General features: G+C 40.2%; 1 protein-coding gene across 1 annotated transcript in view; it reads right to left on the reverse strand.

Annotated features, from left to right (window-relative positions):
• Window positions 1-16,477, reverse strand: part of DNAJC13 (DnaJ heat shock protein family (Hsp40) member C13) — a 122,487-nt gene extending 106,010 nt beyond the window's left edge. The window contains exon 1 of the mRNA XM_044920445.1: window positions 16,467-16,477. The gene's annotated coding sequence lies outside the window, so the exon portion shown is untranslated. The remainder of the gene's footprint in view (window positions 1-16,466) is intronic.
• Window positions 16,478-26,272: the final 9,795 nt, after the last annotated feature.

The raw sequence follows: 26,272 nt of genomic DNA on the forward strand, positions 1-26,272 counted from the left end.
AGAAGATATATAAATGGCCAACAGGTATATGAAAAGATGTTCAATATCACTATCAGAGAAATGCAACTCAAAAGAACAAGAGGGGGTGCCTGGCTGGCTCAGTCGATGGAGCATGCAAATCTTGATCTCGGGATTTTGAGTTTAAGCCCCGCGTGTGGAGATTGCCTAAAAATAATAAATAAGTAAAATCTGGGGCGCCTGGGTGGCTCAGTCGTTAAGCGTCTGCCTTCGGCTCAGGTCATGATCCCAGGGTCCTGGGATCGAGCCCCACATCGGGCTCTCTGCTCAGTGAGAAGCCTGCTTTTCCCTCACCCTCTGCCTGCCGCTCTGCCTACTTGTGCTCTCTCTCTGTCAAATAAATAGATAAAATCTTAAAAAAAAAAAATTAATTAAAAAAATAAATAAGTAAAATCTGAAAAAAAAAGGGGGGGGGCATGAGATATTACCTCACACCTGTTACAATGGTTATTATCAAAACAAAAGAAAACCCCAAAAGACAACATGTTTTGGCAAGGATGTAGAGAAACTGAATATTGTTAGTGGGAATGTAAAATGGTGTAAGCAGTATGGAAAACAGTATGGAAATTCCTAAAAATTAAAAATAGAACTACCATATGATCCAGCAATCAAACTTCCAGGTATTTATCCAAAAGAACTGAAATTAGGATCTTGAAGAGCCAACACTCCCATGTTGATTGCAGCATTTTCTATAAGAGCCAAGATGCGGAAACAACTTCAAGTCCATCAACGGATGAATGAATAAAAAAAAATGTGGCATACACATACAATGGAGTATTATTCAGCCTTAAAAAAGGAAACCTTGCAATATGCAACATGGGTGACCTTTGGGGGACATGATGCTAAGTTAAATAAGTCAGTCACAGAAGGACAAATACTGCATGACTCCATGCAGTATTATATGAGTTATCTAAAATAGTCAAACTCATAGAAACAGAGAGAAGAATGGTGGTTGCCAGGAACTGGGGTGCAGTGGAAAGGGGGAGTTGCTAATCAATGGGTATCAAGTTTCGGCTGTGCAAGATAATTAAGTTCCAGAGATGTGCTATACTGCATGGTGCCTATAGTTAACAATACGGTACTGCACACTTAAAAATCTGTTAAGAGGACAGATCTCATGTTGTGTTCTTACCACAATAAAATAAAATTTAAGAAAATTTTAAAGTAAACTACTGATTACCTGGCCTGATAGAAATACTGATGCAGATAATCATGATGACAGAAAAATACAATATAAGATTAAAGAAGTACTTCAGCACTCTAGACATCAGTAGAAGTTCCTATGGCCAAAATCGGCACACCTGACAATTATCTCTAATATTTTAGGAAGCAACAAGTGATACTGCTATTGTGCATCCAATCCTGAATAACCACCACCAAAAAAGGCTAGTATAATGGAAGTGTTTTTTTTTGGAAGAGAAGTACTCCTTTATCTGAAAAGCTTGCCTTCAGCCATGTTATATATAGGCAGGTATATTTGAGAGGTAAGAGAGGGAGGAGATACTCACCTACATAGCCAAATAAGGGGATAATTCAGTGCTATGTATTGCTAGTGTCTGCATAGCCTCATAATGTAAATCAGGATAACCCTTTTTTATTTTGAGCCCTCAGTAAAGATTACCCTGAAATTGGGGAGGCATGGTGACTCTAATAAAAAGATTTAAGACATGTCCTGAAAACAAGGTCCATTGAGTATTCATCACGTGTTAATGATTAGACCAGGCCTTGACTATGCATTTATCTATCTACCTCATTTTGTCTCCATAACACCACCATGGTACAGATATGATGATTCCCATTTTATTGACAAGAAAACTTAGAGAATTTATATCACTTCTCCCTGGTCACACAGCTGGTAAGGAGTTGGGCCAGACTGTGGACTCAATCTACTTAACTCTACACTCTATTTAACCTAAGCAGTAAAACCTTCCCTCAAATTTAGGAACTCAAAATAAATTCATTCTGACCATGTAATTACAGATGTATCATTTGACAGTACATTCCTGGATTAATTTAGAACTATTCCAATTATTACCTTCACACAATTTCAAACAATGAAACAAACTGCCATACTCAACACAAGGCAAAAGAAATAAAAGAAAAAGTAAAGCGGGGCGCCTGGGTGGCTCAGTTGGTTAAGCGACTGCCTTCGGCTCAGGTCATGATCCTGGAGTCCCGGGATCGAGTCCCGCATCGGGCTCCCTGCTCGGCAGGGAGTCTGCTTCTCCCTCGGACCCTCCCCCCTCTCATGTGCTCTCTTTCTCATTCTCTCTCTCTCAAATAAATAAATAAAATCTTTAGGAAAAAAAAAAAAAGAAAAAGGAAAGCTCCAAGGCTGAATATTTCTGTCTATAGATAAGCTTTAAAAATTTTTTAAACGGGGTGCCTGGGTGGCTCAGTGGGTTGAATGTCTGCATTCAGCTCAGGTCATGATCCTGGGGTTCTGGGATTGAGCCCCGAATCAAGCTCCTTGCTCAGCAGAGAGCCTGCTTCTCCCTCTCCTTCTCTCTCTCCATCAATAAATAAGTAAATAAATAAATATCTAAAAAAAAAGGCTAAAAAAATTTTTTTTAAATGAACTGTTCAAAACAAACATGACAGAAATTTCCTACGAATATAGGATTCCAAGATAGTCTTTAAGGAGCTCAGTAACAGAAAAATACTATTTTAACTAACACCTGAACTTTTAAAATAACCGGATTAATGAGATCTGAGGCTGGGACCTACTTCTCAACAGTGTAATATTAACCTCTCCAAATTATCAGGTAAAGCTATTTTATATTGTCAAAACCTCAACCACTTTGTGATGCAGTCATTTAATCTAATAAAAAGGCAACTGGTCTGGAAACTGCACTAACTCTTTTAGACCATGAGGATACTCCTGGACACACAAATAACGCACTAGTGGATAATGGCAATACACAAATATCAGAAAAATGCAGAAGAAATAGGATAAGAATATTCTGTACGGACTACGTATCATTCAAAGTGAGACTTGGAAGAACTTCAAGAGAACCACTGGAAAATGAGTGAAGGCAAGTCTGGGGTTCCTCCAAGCACAGCGTTCAAGTGATGATTTAATCTTGTAACACAACCTTGAAATAGCTCCCTGTAGCACAGATACCAGACCACACTAAATGTAACTAACGACTAGCACAAAAAGCTATATACACCCTAGTTTTAATTTCAATCTATCATCAAGGTAAGTAAGGGTGGCAAATTATTAAAATGTTACGTATGGTTGAAGGCAGATTAGTAATAACTGCCATTTACTGACTGCATGACCTTGAAGAAAAGCTTCCTAAACTTCTCAGAATCACGGTTCATCTATGAAAGAGAGAGAACAGTATTTGTAGCAAAAGGCTTTGGTGAGGACTAAATGAGATAAAGGGGGAGTGTGACGCTTGGCTCAGAATAAGCACTCAAAAATAGTAACTGCAATCAATAGTTATTACTGTACTTTAAACATACTACCCTAGATATGAAATAGTTGTTTCATATCTACGATTGATTACCTCTCTTTCAGGCTTACAAGGCCCTGTATCTCTCTTAAGGTGTCTCAGGTGGGAAAGTTAAAATTTTTAAATTACTTAATCTTAAATCTTTTATCTTTTAATTTCAATCCTTGTACTATTTATTCAATGTATATCACCAAAGAATATCAGCTAGGATTTCTACCTTCAAAAGTATAGTGTTTTATTGCTTTAATCGGTATTCAGTTTTCACCTGCTCATTCAAAAATAACTATAGCAATATATATTTCTTAAGCTGGGTTGAATTATGAGGGTGTCATTATTTTATTATCCATTGTTATTTTATTCCTTACAATTTATCTTACCTAAAAAGGTTTTTATTTTATTTTTTTATTTATTTTATTTTTTTAAAGATTTTATTTTATTTATATGACAGAGAGAGACAGCAAGAACAGGAACACAAGCAGGGGGAATGGGAGAGGGAGAAGCAGGCCTCCCGCCGAGCAGGGAGCCCGATGCGGGGCTCGATCCCAGGACCCTGGGATCATGACCTGAGCCGAAGGCAGACGCTTAACGACTGAGCCACCCAGGCGCCCCGGTTTTTTTTTTTTTTTTTTAAAGATTTTATTTATTCATTTGACACAGACACAGCAAGAACAGGAACACAAGCAGGCCGAGTGGGAGAGGGAGAAGAAGGCTTCCCGCCGAGCAGAGAGCCCGATGCGGGGCTCAATCCCAGGACCCCGGGTTCATGACCTGAGCTGAAGGCAGACGCTTAACGACTGAGCCACCCAGGTGCCCCACCTAAAAAGGTTTTTAAAAGAAATAAATAAGGGCACCTGGGTGGCTCAGTCAGTCAAGTCCGACTCTTCATTTCAGCTCAGGTCATGATCTCAGAGTCATGGGATAGAGCCCTACTTCAGGCTCTGCACGGGGGCGTGGAGCCTGCTTGGGATTCTCCCTCTCCCTCTGCCCCTCCCCCACAACTTGTGCACATTTCTGCTCGCGTACACACCTGCTTTCTCAAAAATAAATGAATAAATAAGTGAAATTTAAAAAACAAAAAGGAATAAATACATGAGACAGGTTAAGGTAATCATGATAGATGAAATATTTAAAAATTATCTTAAGTCAGCTATAACCTGACATTTAAGCTTCTCTTTATTTCAACTTTTTCCTATAAAATACTATCATTTTTCAAGTCAATGTTACTTACTACATTTTAAATCCCCTACTTACGCATTTGGAATTTCACTTGTTAGAAGTATCTCTTTACATGAAACCAACATAATATTTTTAAATTTGTTGATATCTACAAATTAACTATGGTTTGAGAAACTTTTGGAAAAAAGAACTTCACTCCCTACAAATAATCTATGGTCCATTTAATATTTATGTATTTCTCCATTAATATTTACATATTTCTTTAATAAGCTCCAAAAGTGTTTCTAAAATTGTTGCTCATAGACAAAAACTCTTAGGCAACCATAATTTCCATTAATAGTGATGAAAAATATGCAAAACTTCTAGTATCAAGCAGCTCAAGCATCAAGCAGGTAACAGCAATAACAGTCATTTATAGGCACATTCTCTAAATAGCAATGAACTGTCCAACTAAAAAAATGTAAAACTTGTTGGATGAGATCTTGGTAGCAGCTGCATCAACACTTGCCACCCTGCCAGTTGTTAAGACGTACTCAAGTTAACAAGAATTTATCTGTTCAAACTCATTATTGCTTAAATTTCATCTCCTTCGGGGCACCTGGGTGGCTCAGTCGGTTAAGTGTCTGCCTCTGGCTCAGGTCATGATCCTGGGGTCCTGGGATGGAACACTGTGTCGGGCTCCCTGCTCAGCAGGGAATCTGCTTCTCATCACTCCCCACCCCTTGCCCCCGTGCGCGCGCTCTCTCACGAGCACTCCGCTTGCTCTCTCTCAAGTAAATAAATAAAATCTAAAGAAAAATAATTCATCTCCTTCATTCCTGCAATAGTGTCCCACTTCAAATTCTCAAAGACCTACCCTTTTTTTGATGAGCAAAACACAAATTTACATATTCTTTGTAACTAAATCACACAGAAAGCATCTCCAATTTTTTAAGTTGGCTTCACCTGTTTTCGTTCCATACCTTATTACTGTACCACCAACAGAGCTTTTTTGCAACTTCGCAGTTTGTTCTTTTGAGAGAATTGTTCCAGGGGTTAAAAAGTCAAATTCAGGGCAACACAGGCATTTTGGCTAGATTCACCCTATTCAGTGAATTCCCTTGCTTCATGCTTTCGAACATTTAATGTTCTCACATTCTCTAATTTATTACTGGCAGTAAAACTGCAATCCATTTAAGACCATTTATGAATAAAATGAGACCGATCTTTCAGAAGATACGATTTTGACACAAAACCACAGGATTTGAGAGTCCACTAAGCAGAAGCCTACACCAAATTGATACTAAGAACAAAAAACAGATTGAATGGCCTCAACACCACAGACACCCAGACAGATTATAGCCAAGCTGTAAGCAAAGAATCTGCACACAGAGCAAAACTAAGTGTATGTGCAAGTCTTGGGTTTAAGTAAAAACAGAGCCCTCATTTATCCAGAGATGAATGTGTATACTCAGAAAAATACAGATCTTCCTTGACTTACTATGGTGTTACCTCCTGATAAACCCACTGTAAGCTGAAAATGCATTTAATACACAACTTACCAGTCATCATAGTTTAGCCTAACCTACCTTAAATGTGCTCAGAACACATTAGCCTATAGTTGGGCAAAATCATCTAATACAATGCCTATTTTATAACAAAGTATTGAGTAGCACATGTGATTTACTGAATACTGTACTGAAAGTGAAAAACAGAATGGTTCTAAACCTATCAGTTGTTCCCCCTTGTGACTGCATGGCTGAATGGGAGCTGCGGCTCGCTGCCACTGCCCGTGGTCACGAGAGTAGGATACCGCATAGCGCTAGCCTGGGAAGATATCAAAACTCAACACTCAAAGTATGGTTTCTACTGAATGCATACCACTTTCACACCATCATAGAGTTGAAAGATTTTAAGTTAAGGTATCATTAAGTTGGGGACCATATGTGATACACTAGTGAATAAATGAAGGAAATGGCTTTAATAAACGCTATTTGCCTTTAAAGCACATTTTGCATGACCCACCGAGACTAATTTTTACACAATTAAAACAACTTGGAGAGAGCAGATGAGATACTAATTTTTACACTTTGAGTCTGTAACAAAGAATTCTGCTCTCAAATAATGAATTAAAAACATGAGTTTGTCCTGAAATGCATTAAAAAATAAGATGGATAGGGGTGCCTGGGTGGCTCAGATGGTTAGGCATCTGCCTTGGGCTCAGGTCATGATCTCAGGGTCCTGGGATCGAGCCCCGCATCGGGCTCCCTGCTCAGCGGGAAGCCTGCTTCTCCCTCTCCCTCTACTGCTCCCCCTGCTTGCACTCTCTATCATATAAATAAAATATTTAAAAAAAATAAGATGGATAGAAAGATGGATATATGATAAAGCAACTAGTAAATGTTAATGTGAAAATCTTGGAGATGAGTATACGAGTATGTATGTAATGTAAAGTTCTCTCAACTTGGCTGTAGATGAAAAATTTGTGGGGAGAATTGCATTTACCTTTATTTTCTGACCAAGCTCGCCCATAGAAATGCTGTTTTTCTGCTACACTGTGACACTACACCTGAAAATATGGTATAGGTCACATGACAGGAACTAATTTATTTTTTTTTAAAGATTTTTATTTATTTATTTAATTGAGAGAGAGAGAGAGAGAGAGAGAGACAGCGAGAGAGGGAACATAAGCAGGGGGAGTGGGAGAGGGAGAAGGAGGCTTCCCGCTGAGCAGAGAGCCTGATGCGGGGCTCGATCCCAGGACCTGAGATCATGACCTGAGCCGAAGGCAGTTGCTTAACCAACTGAGCCACCCAGGTGCCCCATACTGGAACTAATTTATTAACTTAATATTTCCTCATACAACTATATCCTATTAAAAATGCAGGGGGAAGGAGACCACTGCTAAGGCAAAGGCTCATCTTGAGTAATAACCAAAGAGAGAATCCCTTAATACTAGCTTTTTAAAGGCCTACATTTATTTGTAACTGGATTCAAAATCTGAGTGAATTACATCACTTGGCTACTTGTTTCAAATAAAAGGTAAAAATATAAATAGTTAACGTTCCAATTTTAGATGTGCTGCTGAAGCGAGCACAAAATATAAACAGTTAATGGAACATTAATTTTTACCCAGATTAAAAAGTTACAACTAGACTGTCTTAGAATGTGCTGTGTATGGGGGAAACTGATATGAACTTTAACCTTTTTTAATTTTTAATTTTTTTTTTTAAAGATTTTATTTATTTGCCAGAGACACAGTGAGAAAGGGAACACAAGCAGGGGGAGTGGGAGAGGGAGAAGCAGGCCTCCCGCTGAGCAGGGAGCCTGACGTGGGGCTCGATCCCAGGACCCTGGGACCATGACCTGAGCCGAAGGCAGATGCCTAATGACTGAGCCACCCAGGCGCCCCTTCTTTTTTAATTTTTAATTTTCAGCTTCATGTTTTAATATATAACACAAGTAGAGGCAAAAGCATTTCCTTCTAAATAAGTAACAAATCAGTATGTGTAATGTGTATAATAGCTACTGTACAGGGGTCTTTTTTTTTTAAGATTTTATTTATTCATTTGAGAGAGAGAGAGAGCACAAGCAGGGGGAGAGGCAGAGGGAGAAGCAGACTCCCCGCTGAGCTGGGAGCCTGACATGGGGCTCTATCCCAGGACCTGGAGATCATGACCCCAGCCAAAGGCAGACGCCCAACCATCTGAGCCACCCAGGCGCCCGTGTACAGGGGTCTTCAAACAGCTTATAAAGGGGCGCCTGGGTGGCTCAGTCATTAGGGGTCTGCCTTCAGCTTAGTGGGGAGTCTGCTTCTCCCTCTACCCCTCCCCTTGCTCATGCTCCTGCTCACTCAAATAAAATCTTTTTAAAAAAATAAATATACAGCTTATAAAACAGATCACAAAGTAAGGTTTTAATACATCCTACCTTAGCTTTCTAAAAGCGCTGAAGAATCCACGAACTCCAGAGATAAATGTGGTTGGAGAAGAAATCCAGTAGTACGGTCAAATTTCAGTTGACAATCTTATCTCCAAATAACTGCCCAGAAGTTATAATATTGAAACCTTTACCTTGTCTGCCACATCAAAATGAACTTTAAATACTTCTACCACCACAGGGTAGGGCAAAATAATCTAAGATCCATCTCCCCATTCTTTAAAAATCCGTTCCTTTCCAATTAGAAATCAGATATATATTCATGAAATAAAAGGGCAAGGGAAACTCAAAAGCAACCCCTAAATCTGAAGAAACACTTTTAATAGTATCTTAATTGGGGGAGGGGCAAGCATAAATATCACAGTAGTTAATTTTGTTGGCCATTCCTATGCAATATAAATATTGAAAAAAAATACGTCTTTACATTTTAATCACATGTATGCTGATGTCATCTGAGGGAATAATTCTTCTCACAAAATAGACCTCTAGCTGTTGTAACAAAAAGTTTTTTTCTAAGAAAGATGCATGATTATGACTCTCCTTTCCAAAACTTAAAAACAAAAAAAAACAAAACTTAAAAACAGCCCTGAATATTCACCTAAAAAACCCAAACAAATGTGTTCATTTAAGCAATCCTATGGAATCGATGCTAATGATCATTTAGTTTGTACACATTCCTGAAAATTTTTAGACCTAATTTCTATTTTATCTTTGAAGCTAACTTGGCTCTGCAAGAACAAAATGTACTAGTTCAATAAGCTCTTCTTTAGCTCACGAACAGGTACTAAATAATCTTCCTCTATTACACTAAATAGACCCTAATAGGTAAGAGATTTTTTTTTTTAAAGATTTTATTTATTTATTTGAGAGAGAGAGAATGAGAGAGAGAGAGCACGAGAGGGAAGAGGGTCAGAGGAAGCAGCAGACTCCCTGCTGAGCAGGGAGCCTGATGCGGGACTCATCCCGGGACTCCAGGATCATGACCTGAGCCGAAGGCAGTCGCCCAACCAACTGAGCCACCCAGGCGCCCGGTAAGAGATTTTCAATTGCCATGTTTTAACTTGTTGCTGTTTTTTCTATCACTGTAGTGAATGCATAATGGAGGACTAAATTTCCTAAGCATATTACAAATTCTTCTTAGAGGAAGTTTTATAGTAAGCATCCTAATAGGCAAACACACTATTAAAAGACAAGGAGCTTAGGCTACTACAATTTCCCTTTCACCCAACACAAAACAGCAACATGTAGGTTTCTCCTTTGGCTCTTTCTGAAATATCCCTGTTATTCCTAACTCTGCCATAGTTCTTCAGATCTTACAGAACACCTCAAATCTACCAGTTAACTAAAAAAAAAGGGAAAATTACACTTTTAAAATTAAACCCAGCACATCTACGGTTGGGGGAGGGAATGGCTTTATCTACTCTTAAGATTTGGTAAACATCCAAAATACATTCTGTATCTTAACTAGAAGTTTGAGGGGGAAAGAAACCTCATAGCACTAGATGACTAAGGAATACATGTCTGAAATCCATGTATAAGAATTTAAATTTTACTATAATTAGCATAGGATTTATGAAATATTAGGGGAAGTCTCCTATATTCATAACCTTATCAATCCTTCATGTTCTGGCAACTATACTTGACAAAATTAAAACATTTAAGGGGCGCCTGGGTGGCTCAGTCATTAAGCACCTGCCTTTGGCTCAGGTCATGATCTCAGGCTCCTGGGATCAAGCCCCACATCGGGCTTTCTGCTCAGCAGGAAGCCTGCTTCTCCCTCTCCCACTCCCCCTTTTTGTGTTCCCTCTCTCGCTGTCTCTGTCAAATAAATAAATAAAATCTTTAAAAAAAATTTAAGTAATTATTTTAGATTGCTTTGGGGTTTTGTTTTAGATCTGTTCATCACAGATCAAATTTTTACTCATCAACTTCATAGAGGCATCACCAATGGCCATGCGCTAAAAATGTGAACACCGCTTAGGCAGTTTGGTCTACTTCTAAGGGCAACTTAGAACGCTGCAACAATAAAATCCCATTGAATGTAGACTTCGTTGTTTTATTTTTTTAAGATTTATCTGAGGGGCTCCTGGGTGGCTCAGTTGGTTGAGCGACTGCCTTTGGCTCTGATCATGATCCTGGAGTCCTGGGATCGAGTCCCGCATCGGGGTCCCTGCTCCGTGGGGAGTCTGCGTCTCCCTCTGACCCTCCCCCCTCTCATGTACACTCTTTCTCTCATTCTCGCTCTCTCAAATAAATAAATAATCTTAAAAAAAAAAGATTTGAGAGAGAGAGCGCACGCGCACGCACACACACAAGCAGGGGGGAGGGAGAGGCAGAGGGAGAAGCAAGACTCCCTACTAAGCAAGCAGCCTGATGAAGGACTCGATCCCAGGACCCTGAGAGCATGACCTGAGCCAAAGGCAGCCACTTAACTGACTGAGCCACCCAGGCGCCCAACTTTGTTGTTTTAGAGATCACTACTCTTCATAAGCAGTCCACTAAAAGTGCAAGTAAAACTCAAATACGCAGGCTGTTGAATAAAGAGCCTGTGAAAAGAACTACTAGCAAATTATGTTTCTCTTTATTGATAAAATAAATTTTACTGAACGACACTTAGTCTAAGTTAGTAAAGATGACCACAACCATGTTGATTTAAGTTACTCACTACAAAAATATTCCCAAATCAGTGATTCTCAAAGGAGTTCCCACAATTAGAAATCACTCCATACTTTAAGAGATGTTACTGATTGGCATGTGCTGAGCATGTGAAAACTGAAGCAGAAAAATGTGTTGAAAACCACTGACTACAATTTTAAAGGCACTATGATTAGAACACTAAAGTAGGGGCTCCCAGCAGCTCGCTCGGTTACGGGTCTGCCTTCGGCTCAGGTCCTGGACCCTGGGTCCTGGGATCGAGCCCCACATTAGGATCACTGCTCAGCGAGGAGTTTGCTTCTCCCTCTCTCTCTGCCTCTCCCCTCCACTCATGCTCTCTAATAAAGAAAATCTTAAGGAAAAAAAAAAAAATAGAGAAACGCTAAAGTAGTCCCCCCTATCCACAGGAAATGTGTTCCAAGACCCCCAGTGGATGCCTAAAACCACAAAGTACCAAATCCCATATAGACTCTTTCCCTGTATGTACATACCTATAATAAAGTTTAATTTATAAATTAGGTACACTGACATATTAACAGTAAATAAGAACAATTATAACAATATACTGCAATGTTATGTAAATGTGATCTCTCTCAAAATTTACTGCACTACACTCAGCCTTCTTTTGATTTGAGATAAAATGCCTATGTGATGAGATTATATGAGGTAAATAGCACAGGCAAATGTGATACAGCATTAGGAGACCACTGAACTTTTTTTTTTTTTTTGAGGATCATCTGATTCTGGACTGCTACTGACCTCAAGTAAAAGAAACTATGAAAAGTGAACGAGGGGTGCCTACTGTACTATGATTTAGTGGATGGGGCTAACTACCCCTCAGTGTACAAGACAGTCCCACAGGTTGAAGAACTACCCTCAACTGACTTTCAAATATCCAACTGGGCATTAACATAGGTAAAAACCTATTTATAACTGATCCCAATTTTAATTCTGTATTAAATATAAATCACAAAGTACATTTTGCAGAGTTTAATATGCACGTAATTTTCTAGGAATGTACCTATCATGTAAATGGAGAGATTATATTTTTGAACCTCTTGGCTTTTGTTTGACAGTGTCTGTATTTTGTCTTCATTTTTGAAAAATATTTTTGCTGTTTTTTTCTTTTGGTACTTTAAAGCTGTCACTCGACTGTCTTGTTTGCATGGTTTCTCTGCTTTAACTCTTTGTCCCTCTGTATAGGTTTCTCTTTTCTTTGGCTACCTTCAAGATTTTCTGTTCTTTGTTTACTTACCTCCTCAGTTTAAATATGATGTCAAGGTGTGTTCTGAGTTGGCAGGGGGGCAGGTGGCGGGGGGGGGGGTATTTATCTTGCTTGGTGTTCTCTAAGCTTCTGGATCTGTGGTTTGATGTCTGACATTAATTTTGGAAATTTTTCTATTATTTCCTCAAACATTTTAATATTTCTTCTACTCTGTTCTCTCTTTTTCTGGGATTCTAATCATTCATATATTAAAATGTTTAATACTATCCCCAAGCTCTAGGGTGTTTTAACTTTTTTTTGTGTCAGCTGGGTAAATTTCTTCTACCATTTATAATTTCACTGGTTCTTTCCTTGGCTATGTCAATTCTGATAAGCCCAAAAGCATTCTTCATTTCTTTACTGTGTAATAATACCTCTAGCATTTCTTTTGATTCTTTCTTATAGTTTCTATCAGCTAAAATTACCCATCTGATCTTGCATGTTATCCACTCTTAACATATTAGTCATTTTAAATTCCCTAGCAGATAACAGCATTTATGTTAATCTAAGTGTACTTCTGATGATTGCTTTCTCTAGGGAATTTTCTCTGCCTTTTTGTACGCCTTATAAATTTTGTTTGAAAGCTGGACACGTATAGAAGAGTAGAGATTGCGGTACATAATTTTTGTGACTGGAAATGGACACGTCTTTTCTTTGCTGGGTCTTTAGTGCAGGGTTTGTGTTAATCTGTTTAGGAGTTGGGCTGGATTTATGATTTGCTGTTGCTATGGTTATTCTCAATGTACCCCAAGCTTCAAAAATCTACAGAATAGCTGGTGCCTATGGTGGGGGATGGTTTACTACACCATGTCTATCCGATTCTCTGTGCTGTGCCTCTTTGCATGATATTATTCCTAGTAATATTCTGCATTCACTTGTTACTCAAAACTTCTTATAGTGGCAGGGGGTTGGAGATAGAATCATTGTAGTTCTGATTAAGGTTCAGTCTTAGGCATACACTATACCCCTGGATCTCAGGGGTGTGATCTTCTTGTTCCTCCTGGCTGCAGTTTTAAGTTCAGTGCCCCTCCCAGAGGAGATTTTTTTTTTTTTTTAAAGATTTTATTTATTTATTTGACAGAGAGAGAGACAGCGAGAGAGGGAACACAAGCAGGGGGAGTGGGAGAGGGAGAAGCAGGCTTCCCGCAGAGCAGGGAGCCCGATGCGGGACTCGATCCCAGGACCCTGGGATCATGACCTGAGCTGAAGGCAGTCGCTTAACCAACTGAGCCACCCAGGCGCCCCCCAGAGGAGATTCTTTCCCCTTTTCTTGCATTGCCCCAGCTCAGTGAATGCTAACCAAGGGGCCAGCAGAGATGCCCTTCCCTTCAGATTAAGGTTATTGTTCCATAAAAGAAAGAAAGAATCAGAGTTTTGTGCCCCTCTTGAAAGCTCTGCTGCTTTTCCCCTCCTCTAGGTCAGCACCACAACAGACACTCCCCAGGGTTCTTTCCAATCTTTTCTAACAGTGCCTAGTGAGTTTGTAGAGAAAGAGCTTGGAAGAAGGTGCACTCAGCCTTCATCAACCTGTCAGCTATTCTAGCTGAACTCTTCTTACCAGTATCCAGTTGTGTCCAATGAAGGTGACACTGAATTCATGTATACCCTCTCACCTTAAAAGATTGGCCAATGGTTTGCTCGGTGACCTCGGTTCTTTAACAGTTCTCAAAAAAAAAAAAAAAAGTCAAGAATTTAAAGTGAGTCCCATTCTTTTTTGGTGCAACAGTGACAGCAAATCTTCTTTTTGTCCCAGGACCAAAGTCAGAAGGTGGTTATATTATTTAAAAACTATCTCCAAATAATCGAGCAGGTGTTACAAATTGTTTGGAATAAAAAGGGAGTCTTTATTGGGTTTAATGAAGTTGAGAAACACTGACTTAAAGGATTTCTTTCAAAACAACTCCCCTTTAACCACTGCTAAATATTACAGTCAACATTTAGGCCTGAAACTATTAGCAACCAAATCTTTGCTATAGTTTACCTGCACAGCCTCGCTTCTATTTTACTAGTTTTAAGTACTTCAGAGAAGCGGGGGAAAGGTAAGTGCAATGAAAATCACCTGTGTAAACAGAACTGGTTAAGGACGGAGCCAAATCAGTTAAAACAGATCCTTTTTATTTCAACTGTAATTTAGTATCTATTGAGAACCAGCTTCCACTATCAACCTTTTTTACAAATTTAATAAAGCCAGCATTGTTATAGTCCACCTCAGCAACTACCTTCTATTTGTGGATAAAGCTAAATTGTTACAAATAACTCCTGTTTTCCATGGTTCCGTAACTTTTGCATTGATAATGTTCATTTGGTTTAGCCTATTTACTACTGTCACTTTAGAAAAAGAGGAACATCCATTGCCTCCCAGTGGAATACAAATGGTGGTATTTTCCATGAACTGGACTATAGACTTAAGGTTCCTGACATTCCTCTCTTAATAACCCTCTGACTATTCTTTTCCTCCCTTAATATGTTCTACTTCCTGTTCTCAAACTGGGAATACAGTGTAACATTTTCTAAACAGGACTTATGCCCCATTGTGACATTAATAGCAAAAGCCAAGTCTGAGATATAGCTGCTTAAACACTGTTTAATATTACATTTCATATGTTAACAAGGTTTTAGGTTATATGCCAAATTCAGTCAAACAATACAGCACTTTCCAGAAACCAAAGAAATGTGAATCAAGTCTTTTTCGGAGAGCGAGTTTCTGACGAGTTTTTCAAATTTCCCTTTTTTTTAACTTTTTAGGGCAAATCCTATTTCATACTTCCATAGACTCACAGAATACTGATAATATACTACAAAACCCGACCACTGTAATTTCCTCAAATTCAGCAGATAGTACTTTCAAACCTAGAAATCGATCAGATCCATAAAGTAAAAAAGAAAATACAGCAAGAAAGACAGTCACTGGGGCAGAGCCTAAAGAAATATTCTGAAATTTTTTTCGCGAAGACATTACACTCCAAGAGGCTCAAAATAACCCAACACTGTAAAGCCCTTCATAGAGGAGGTAAAAGCATCAGGCCTAGGCCCTCCTGTTTAGAAGAAATCACAGTAGGGTAAAAGGGAAAAGCAGAGAAGGGAAAAGAGAAATCATTACTTTGGGAGACCATAGCCTCATTACGGGGAGATTTTTTAACCCCCCTGAAAAAAAACTGATAAAGGAAACAATCTGAAAACATCAACTGATAAAGAAAACAATCTGAAGACAAGAGTAGGTAACTGAACACCCTACAATAAGACGGTTTAAGGGAAGGCACTCTTCTTAAGTCTAATAAGTCAAATCTGCGTTTAACCGCCACTTCACTGAGCGTCTGAGTCCTACTTCACCCATTCCAAAGGCCACATTCAGAGGCAAAATCACAGCAGTGAAGGAAAGGCCACTGAAAAATAAGCTCCCCTGCAGGAAAGGAAAAACCTGGGGGGTAAATTTGATTTTGGAAAAGGGAGAGCCTGGAGAAGAAACGACGCGGGTGCTCCCCATCTCTAAACGAAACGAAACAAAGCTAAGCAAAGAAAGTCAAAGTCTACACCGGACGTGGGGGGGAAGGAAGGTCGCGGACCCCAGGAAACAAGAGTTGCCGGCAACCAGCACAAAGTGTGTTCAGACTAGGAAGCTGGAAGGTAATCCTGAGGGCGGAGCCCAGAGGGGAGTAAGGGGTGTGTGGGGTAAGGATGTACAGAGGGAATCTGGGGACCATGGTGGGTAGAAAACGGAAAAACAATCCAAAAAAGAGGGGTGGGGCTGAACAAGGCAGCGCCCAGGGATAATGTCACCTGGAGCCAGGGGGGAATCCGACGGGAGGAACCAGACCAGCAGCCTTGGGGGAGGGTAATCTGCTTTCCTTAGCAGCTGGAGGCTGCGGCGGCCAAGACACCACCCCTCTTTTTTCCTGTCCTTAGCCCCCCAAGTCCCCCTGGCGTGGGGAGGGGATAAGGCAGAGCCCCAGAGGCCGGTGCCCGGAATGGTTTACCTTCGCGGGAGGCTGGAGAGGCTCCAGCCCGAGCTCCTCCCGCCGCCGGCTCTGCGTCCGGAGTGAGATGAGGCGCCCTCCGGCCTCCTCCCCCTCACCACTTCCCCTTTCCCCCTTCGGGGCCCTGTAGCTCCGCTGCCGCGGGTTCCTGGTGCCGCGGCGGCCCGGCCTCCCCGCCCCCTCCGCCTCCTCCCTCTGCCTCTCAGAGGCTCACTCTGGAGGCCGCCATCTTCGCCCAGGCTTTCAGCAACCGCGCTCCAATACGCCTGCGTCGCCACCGCCCAGGCTGTCACGAGACCCGGTCAGCTGATTTCAACTCTTCCGCTTTCTGTCCCGCCCCACCCCCCGCATGCATTTCTCGGCTCTCCCCGTCCCATTCGCCCTCTTTCCCAGAAATTCCGCGTTCTACCGGCCCGCCCGCCCCGCAGAATTTACACATGCGCTGAGTGACGCGGCCGGCTGTAGGAGCCGGAGTCCACGCAGTGCCGAGGCGGACCGCTCGCGGGTGGAGCCACGCCCCTCCGGCTTGTTCTCCTAAGGTCACGCCCCTTGGCGGGTGGCTCTGAGTCCTGCGGGCGACTGTGCTGCGTCCCAGCTCTTTACACTGTTAATCCCCTGAAGTCCTCTTTTGAAGCCTTTCCCCAGCTTCGCCCCGGACTTCAAATGCCGTGGAATATCCGCGAGGCAATCCGAAGGCTCAGCCTGCTACCCGGTTTGGCTGGATTGCGAGCCAGCAGGTTCACCGCTATTAAGACTTACAGAATGACGGTTGAGGGTTTAAATTTTAGTTGGTCTGGGAGGTCGCCAAGATTAAAGCTTGGGAGATGGCTACGGCTTGTCGTCGATGGGAATGCCAGGAAGATAATACTGATAGCTCCATTTATTGTCTGCTGACCACGTGCCAAGGCTTTTATTTACATTAGTTAAACCTCAACTCTGAAGTAGGAATTATCCTCGTTTTGCAGATAAATTAAGGCACTTCCCCACAGTAATGGACTTGGTGTTTGAACCGTAACAGTCCGACTCCATAGTCTGTACCCTCAATACTATCTCCCTGAACACACATAGGAGCTGGAGGTGGGGCGTCAGGTTAGAGAAAAGAGGGGACATTGTGTGTTACCTGTGAGCAAGTTTATGGAAGTTCTTACAGTCTCCTCTCCCAGACCTGAATTCTAAAGACCACAGTTCAAAAATGAATGATTCTGCTGCAAAGTTCAAAAAACGGATGGGGGTGAATTGCATGGACACATTATTTTATGAGGGTTAAAGTTGTCTGAGGGGTTTAATACTCTGCAAAGCCATGCTGAAAGTGATTTCTCAGAGTCCCTTTCAGCGGTTGACTTGTTTTTTAGAGATGGTAGTTGCAGGATGAAAAATGTAGACAGTGGTTTTTACAGACTTTGCTTCTTGACTTTAATTGACCCTTTTCCCTACCTTAGGGCAGAAAAAGACTGCATTTAGCCTTAGAGTAGTAGTCTTTCCTGTACTGCAGCAGTAAGATAAGGCGCATCTTAGGGGTGGTGCCAGGAATAGCTGGGTGTGGACAGAACCTTAAACAGAGTAGAAGGGGAAGAGAAGAAAAAAGAAACTGGAGGGCTCAGTTAAGGGGCCTTCTTGCCTTATCCCATGGAAACAGAAACTTGTGTTTATGCGGCATTTTATAGGTTGCAAAGCCTTCCAATAATTCCAGAAGTCTGTATGGAGTGTATTATTTTTATTTTATAGAGGAAGCAAACCCAGAGAGTCCAAGAGACTTCCCCGAGGTGACCTAACTCCTAAAGGTTAAGGACAGATTTAGTCACAGGACTTCGAAGATAGCGGCCAGTGAAGTAGTAAACCTCCACACTGCCTTTCTGTTCTATATTTGGGACAGATAAAATCGGTTCTCAGAGTTGGGAGGAGACTTCAGCATTATGACATGCCCCCATCCCCAGTAGGGGAAAATTGCCTGCCTCCCAAGACATTTATCTTCATTTTTAGAAAGCATCTTCTTGGGGCGCCTGGGTGGCGCAGTTGGTTAAACGTCTGCCTTCGGCTCATGTCATGATCCCAGGGTTCTGGGATCGAGTCCCACCTCGGGCTCCCCGCTCTGCAGGAAGCCTGCTTCTCCCTTTCCCACTACCCCTGCTTGTTTCTGCTCTTGCTAACTCTCTCTGTCAAATAAATAAATAAAATCTTAAAAAACAAAACAAAACCATTTTAGTTGTTTTGTTTTTCCTCTTTGTGACATCCCTTTAAGTATTTGCCAATACAGCTAATCACCTCTCTCTCTCTCTCTCTCTCTCTCTCTCTCTCTCTCCTCTGCTTATCACTTTGACTACCCCAGCCACAGCTTCCCATCTTCCGAAGCCATATCCCTCATGCTTTCAGCTGTTGCTCACAGGATGTGGTTTCAAGCCTTTTCACAATTGCCTTGGTTGCTCTTAATTTGATTTGTACAAATTTGTCAGTGTCATTCTTAAGACACTAGAACTAAATGCAAGAGTCAGGAAGGATAAGAGGACTTGTCCCTTCTTTCTCTATTCTTCCTTAAACCAGTACCCACCCCCACCACCAACACACATATTCACTCTTTTTTATTTATTTATTTATTTTTAAAGAATTTATTTTTGAGAGAGAGAGAGAGAGAGAGAACAAGTGGGGGGAGGGGCAGAGGGAGAAGCAGGCTCCCCACTGAGCAGGGAGCCCGATGCGGGACTCGATCCCAGGACCCTGGGATCACGACCCGAGCTGATGGCAGGGGCCCAACCGACTGAGCCACCCAGGTGCCCTACTTACTCTTTTTTAAAAAGAGTGACAACTACAAGGCAGGCCCCTCAGACTTCTCTCTCTGGATTTGTCTTTTTACTCAAAATTTAAATTTGTATTAGCTTTCCTGACACTTTCATAGTGCGCACAAATCAAATTTAGTTAGGAGAGAACACAGAAGATGCCCTTCTAAATTGTGTGACATATACTGACAGTATTTCACAGCTTTTTATTTTTATTTTTTTATTATGTTATGTTAATCACCATACATTACATCATTAGTTTTTGATGTAGTGTTCCATGATTCATTGTTTGCGTATAACACTCAGTGCTCCATTCAATACGTGCCCTCTTTATACCCATCACCAGGCTAACCCTTCCCCCCCCTCCCCTCTAGAACCCTAGATATCATTAGCTTTCATCAGTGGCATAAGTTAGTTTACAAGTCAGGAGAGATTTTAGGGGCGCCTGGGTGGCTCAGTCATTAAGCATCTGCCTTCAGCTCAGGTCATGATCCCAGGGTCCTGGGATTGAGCCCTGCATCGGGCTCCCCACTCAGCGGGAAACCTACTTCTCCCTCTCCCACTTCCCCTGCTTGTGTTCCCTCTCTCGCTGTGTCTCTCTCTGTCAAAAAATAAATAAAATCTTAAAAAAAAAAAAACAAGTCAGGAGAGGTTTTAGATTTTAGGGAACCCACAAGATGGTCAAGCACCTGTTTATCACACTCCCTATTGCTGTTAAATTGCTCTTCCTAATGAAATCAATGTCCAGATCCAAAATAAATCCCTATGAACTCTATGTAATTCAGCAAGATTGGAACTGTTTCCAGTACAGTAGCCACTTACCCCATGTAACTCCTGAATAATTGAAATAAAGCTAAAATACACACCAGCTTTGATATGAAGAACAGTAAAATATTGCATTAATAATTTATGTATTAATAACATGTTGAAATAATACTTCGGACATATATTTGGTTAAATAAAATACAGTATTAAAGGGGCGCCTGGGTGGCACAGTTGGTTAAGCATCCCACTCTTGGTTTTGTCTCAGGTCATGATCTCAGGGTTGTGAGATGGAACCTAGCGTTGGGCTCTGAGCTCAGCAAGGAATCTGCTGGAGTTTCTCTCTCCCTCTCTCTCTGCCCCTCCCTGTGCTCACTTGGTGTGCTTGCGCTCTCTCTCCTTCTCTCTCTCAAATAAATCTTAAAAATAATACATTATTAAATTTAATTTCACTTGTTTCTTTTTTAAAAAATGTAGCTACTAGAAAATATAAAATGTTATAGGTGGCTCCTATTATATTTCTCTTGGACAGTGCTGTGTGCAAACACACAGTCAGAAAATACTTTCCAGTTGAGTTGGCAAGCTTGAAGCTCCCACAGAGTCATCTCCTACTGGACTTAATTTTAATTTTTTATGTGGTTGTTTTTTTCTTTGTCAGTGTTTCTCAAGGTTTATCTCACCACATATAGTTTTTTGTGTTCCTCTATACTATTCTAATAATTATATAGACTTGCATTTTTTGCCAACATGTGACAAATGGTGATGACACAAGGATTCCTTGGTGCATATACATATGTTTGTGTACATACATAGTTCCCACATTAAAAAAATAATAAATCTTAGTCTGGTTTCCCCTGCTCACTTAATCCTACCCTATGAACTCTAATTTTATTATTATTATTATTATTTTTTAAAGATTTTATTTATTTGACAGAGAGAGATACAGCGAGAGAGGGAACACAAGCAGCGGAAGTGGGAGAGGGAGAAGCAGGCCCCCCACAGAGCAGGGAGCCCGACGCGGGGCTCGATCCCAGGACCCTGGGATCATGACCTGAGCCGAAGGCAGACGCCTAACGACTGAGCCACCCAGGCGCCCCTCTAATTTTATTATTAATGATTGGGAAACAAAGGCAGAAGGAAATGTAGATAAAATTAAATGTCCTTAAAACCTGCAGCCCATTGACAAATACTTGAGGCAGGCAGAGTATAATGTTCTTCCAGGAAGCTCCCAACCGTCTTAATGTCTTTTAATGTCTTGTTAGAGGGAAAAATAACCTTGGTTTTGCAAGGCCTCTGGTATCCCAGGAGTCTTCTTTAGCATATGAAAATCCTTTTGAAACTTCCTTTATCTTTACTTCCCCCAATCCCAAAGTATATAATCAGAATCCTGGGGCAGCACCTCTTTCTGCCCATGGGTCCTGTCCCTGTGCTTTAATAAAACCACCATTTTGCACCAAAGACGTCTCAAGAATTCTTTCTTGGTCGTCAGCTCCGGACCTCACCAACATTCAAAAACTACATCAATTAATATGAATGAAAATGCCTTTTTAAACGGATAATTAGGGGCGCCTGGGTGGCTCATTCGTTAAAGCGGCTGCCTTTGGCTCGGGTCGTGATGGGGGCGGGGGCTGCTCAGCGGGAAGCCTGCTTTTCCCTCTCCCACTTCCCCTGCTTGTGTTCCCTCTTTCGCTCTCTCTCTCTGTCAAATAAATAAAATTTAAAAAAAATATAAAGGATAATTAAGTTATATAAAGGATTTTGAACTTATATTAACAAAAACATTCTTTCATTTAATTACAGAAAATTATTCAGTTCTGACCATATTTTCAGGGTTGGATCAAGAGGGAAAATGAAATACCTGGTCTGTCGTTTAACACTTTGAAACCATTATTAAAATATTAATTGATTAAGGAAAAGGCCTTTCTGTGTTCTTTTGTTAAACTTAACTCCAAAGACTTTTTTTTTCTCTTTTTTTGGTAATATACACATTGTTGAGGATTTTCTTTTTTTTTTTTAAGAATTTTTTTTTTTTAAAGATTTTATTTATTTGAGAGAGAGAATGAGATAGAGAGAGAGAGCGTGAGACAGGGGAGGGTCAGAGGGAGAAGCAGACTCCCTGCCGAGCAGGGAGCCCGATGCGGGACTCGATCCTGGGACTCCAGGATCATGACCTGAGCCGAAGGCAGTCGCTTAACCAACTGAGCCACCCAGGCACCCTGTTGAGGATTTTCTAATTCAAATGTTCTTACTAGTCAATGCAAACACTTCCAGTATTACCATATTTGAGAAAAATCTAGATGCTTCTATATGTTTTTCCATAAAGGTTTTGAAGTGAACAATATTTCCAATCTGCTATGAAATTATTATAGTCAGATATTTTTAGTCATCAGCCCTTAAGGAAATATAAGGTAGTAAAAGATCATAGGCAAGTTCTTGATCCTCTTTAAGCCTCAGTTCCCTCATCCATAAACTAGGGATATTGGTATCTTGAGAGACGGTAGTGAGAGTTAAAATTACTTTGTGGAGCACCTATTTACCAACCACTTGGTACCTGCTGATTTTCTCACTATAGTTAATCTCAGGATCTCCAGCTGGTTTATATAACCCTTGTGTTTGAGTTTCCTCCGTCTAAGACAAGATAAACAGACATTTAAACTATTATTCACAAAACAGGGGAGGTTCAATTTCTCAACAACTGTATCTGAATACTCTTATCATGAAAAATCATAAAACAGTTCATGCCAAAAATGTGTCTTTATTTTCTTTATTTCTTTTTTTTTTTTTAAAGATTTTATTTATTTATTTGAGAGAGAGAGAATGAGAGAGAGAGAACACATGAGAGGGGATAGGGTCAGAGGAAGAAGCAGACTCCCTGCCGAGCAGGGAGCCCGACGCGGGACTCGATCCCGGGACTCCAGGATCATGACCTGAGCCGAAGGCAGTCGCCTAACCAACTGAGCCACCCAGGTGCCCTATTTTCTTTATTTCTTACAAGAGAACACAGAGTCGCCTTGCTAAAGTCATACATCAATGTACGACACAAAAAGAGCTAGATGCATGCAGTGTTTGTGCAATAGAACATTTGAGTAATGAGCCAAAATTTGATTGTGAAGTTCTTAGAATGCCAATGGCCCATTCATACAGAAATCAAGGTGAGAAAACATCCTCTAAAGTTAATTAGGTGCAATAAAAGCTTCTACTTCCCATGGATTTCATCAAAATTCATCTCAACTACAAGGAAAAGATGTCTATCTGTTGATATTGGGTAATGACTTGTTCATATTATGTTCATCTAAGAACATAAAACTTAATTACACAATTAAATTCTTTCTGACTTTGTGCATATGAAGATGATATGACTGCCATTTCTATGTGAAACCTAATTTTGTCAAGAAAAATATGACTTTTTTTTTCCTTCTGAGCAGCAGTAAATGAGGTGGCAGCCACTTACTTAGCATGAAGGAAAATAAAACTAATATAGGAAGTAGTATTTCAAGCTCAGCTACTGGTTCTCAAATCCATACTGTGGATTTGGCAAAAAAAGAAATAGTAAATCAATGTAAAGCAAAATAAAAGGTACCTAGTAATAAAGACAATTAAAAAAAACCTTACTAATATAAAAGTAACTCACTTTTATACTAGTCATTGCTGCCACCCAATTTTAAAAAATGGTACAGTTAAATTCGATCTATTACAGATCTGCCTGTAAGACAAACCTTTGAGGGTAGAAAGCAGCCTACTGTACTAGAAACAATGGTTTAGTTACAACAAGTAAGACCCCACTGTTTTCCCATTTATAATTATCTTTGGACACTGCATTTACTTACTTGGAGACATACATTTTTTCTCTTGTCTTTTCTTCATCTTGTAAATTTTGAAATCCCAATTCTACTACTTATTAGCTACTTAACTTTGAACCTCAATTTCCGTATCAATGAAAGGAAGGCAATATACATATCAACTCCAGTTGTTTTGAGGATTAAGAGTCAAGACACACTATCTAATAATGTTGGATCAACATTATTTAATATTATAAATGTACATAATAGAAGAATAAAAATCATAAACTTAAAAATGGGATAAGGGAGGAGAGGGAGATAAATCCTTTATCTTTCATAATAGGGAGTAAATTAATACTATCTAAATTTTAGTTTTATTTTTTAATATTTTATTTATTTATTTGAGAGAGAGAGCACACAAGCAAGGGGAGGGGCAGAGGGAGAGGGAGAAGCAGGCTCCCTGCTGAGCAGGGAGCCAGACATGGGGCTCCATCCCAGGACCCTGGGATCATGACCAAAGGCAGACCCTCAACTGACTGAGCCACCTAGGCGCCCCAATACTGTCTAAACTTTAAAAACCAAGAAAGAAGGGCAAAAGAAAACTAACTTTTATGGAGCATTTAGTAAGCACCATTCATGTTCCGCAAGTGTTAACTTCCTCTCTTCCTTATATACCTTTTGTTCTTGTTCTCTGTAATTCTAGAAGCAAATAATACAACATTTGGGGCAGTGCTGGATTACAGAGTCGGCAGTTTAGGACACCAGCAAAGCAAAGACTCCCAAGATAAAAGAAACTTAAAAAGGATTTGCTAGTAAATGTTTTATAAAAAGCACCAAAATAATAATCATGGGAAAAATCAAAATTTTGTTGAATTCCCTTCACTTATTTCACAGGTGTCAAATTGAGGACTTCTAATGATCTAAACCCAGCTCTGAGTTGGGGAGGTTTTTATTTATTTATTTATTTGTTTGCTTATTTATTTATTTTAAAAATCTGTGAATACATATTCACAGACTAGAATGCTTTGTATTACTATGTTGAAAATGGAAGTTGGAGACAGGCATGAGAGATCAAAGAAGAGTTTTAAGGGAGGAGCCGTTACTGTACACTGAGAGTTTACTCTATGCCCTGATCTGTTACAACATGTTGTTACCTGTTTTGTATGGATTGGATGAGAAACTCACCAAGGTTCAGAGGGCTTATGGGACTTGCCCAGAACACCCCCTTAAGTAAGTGCTGGAGTTAAATTTAAATCCACATCCACCTGGTGCCAAAGCCCAGGATTTTGCAAGAGTAATTCGATGACTGTTTTTATTTATAGATGAAATGGTACACTTTGAGCAACCAACAGTTTAGATCTTCTTCAGGTCCTTCCTCGGTAATCCTTAGGAACTTAAAGGTTTTCTGCCATGACCAGAATACAAACTGTGTCATGATTATTATTACCTTCAGCACGTGGAGGAAAAGATGCCTAATGGAGTCACAGATAGTTTTAGGAGAATTACAAAATGAGAATTTCGACCAGAGAGAAAATGTATGTAGTAATAGCGAGGTAGAAGTTTAGGGGTTAAGTTTTTCATGAGGGTCATTAACATTTCTAAACCAAGGAATTTCCAACATACAGTCTTTTCTATAGGCCAGTTGTATCATTTATAGTCTGATAACAGAATCTTTCAAAAATCATATGAATAGCTTAGATTAAAGAACTCTAAAATTTCACCAAATCATGGGACGCCTGGGTGGCTCAGTCAGTTGAGTGTCTACCTTCAGCTCCAGTCATGATCCTAGGGTTCTGGGATCCAGTCCTGAATTGGGCTACTTGCTTGGTGGGGAGCCTGCTTCTTCCTCTGCCTAAACTCCCCCTGCTTGTTTTCTCTCTCTCTCTCTGACAAATAAATAAAATCTTTAAAAATAATAAGAATAAATAAATAAAAGTTCACCAAATCACTAAGCTTAATGTCCTTCTTATTCTGTTTTTCTATATAGTCTTAGAAGACATATTTTCTCTAATGTAGATTTCATTAACCTATGTGTCTGTGTGTAAATATTGATTACTTGAAAAGCTATGCAACTATTAGAAAACTGTTTGCCCAAAGATATCTCTACACTGATATATGTTAAACAATTTAAGATTATTTACAAATATGAAAACAAAGTAGCTTTTATGTCTAAATCTAAATCTCTGTCAACAACCAAACTGGTTCTAAAACATGAATAAGCCCAGGTTTTGCAAAAATGTCCCCAGTGAATAATACAGTGAGAAATTCAAATAGATGGTGGCTCTACGGTGCCTTAAGTCTGAAACAAGCAAAATGTGCTAAATCATTATTTAGCACCTTCCCCTTCCAAAAAGTGCTTAATTTGTTTTTAAGGATTTCTATACTATCTCAAAAGGCTAAGGAAAAGATACTCCAGTCAATCCACAATTTTAGTTAAGTTTGGACCACTTTTCAAGGAAACATATCATATATCAACCTATCTCATGTCTATTGT

Source organism: Neomonachus schauinslandi, chromosome 1, assembly GCF_002201575.2.
Source record: "Neomonachus schauinslandi chromosome 1, ASM220157v2, whole genome shotgun sequence".
Taxonomy (NCBI): Eukaryota; Metazoa; Chordata; class Mammalia; order Carnivora; family Phocidae; genus Neomonachus; species Neomonachus schauinslandi.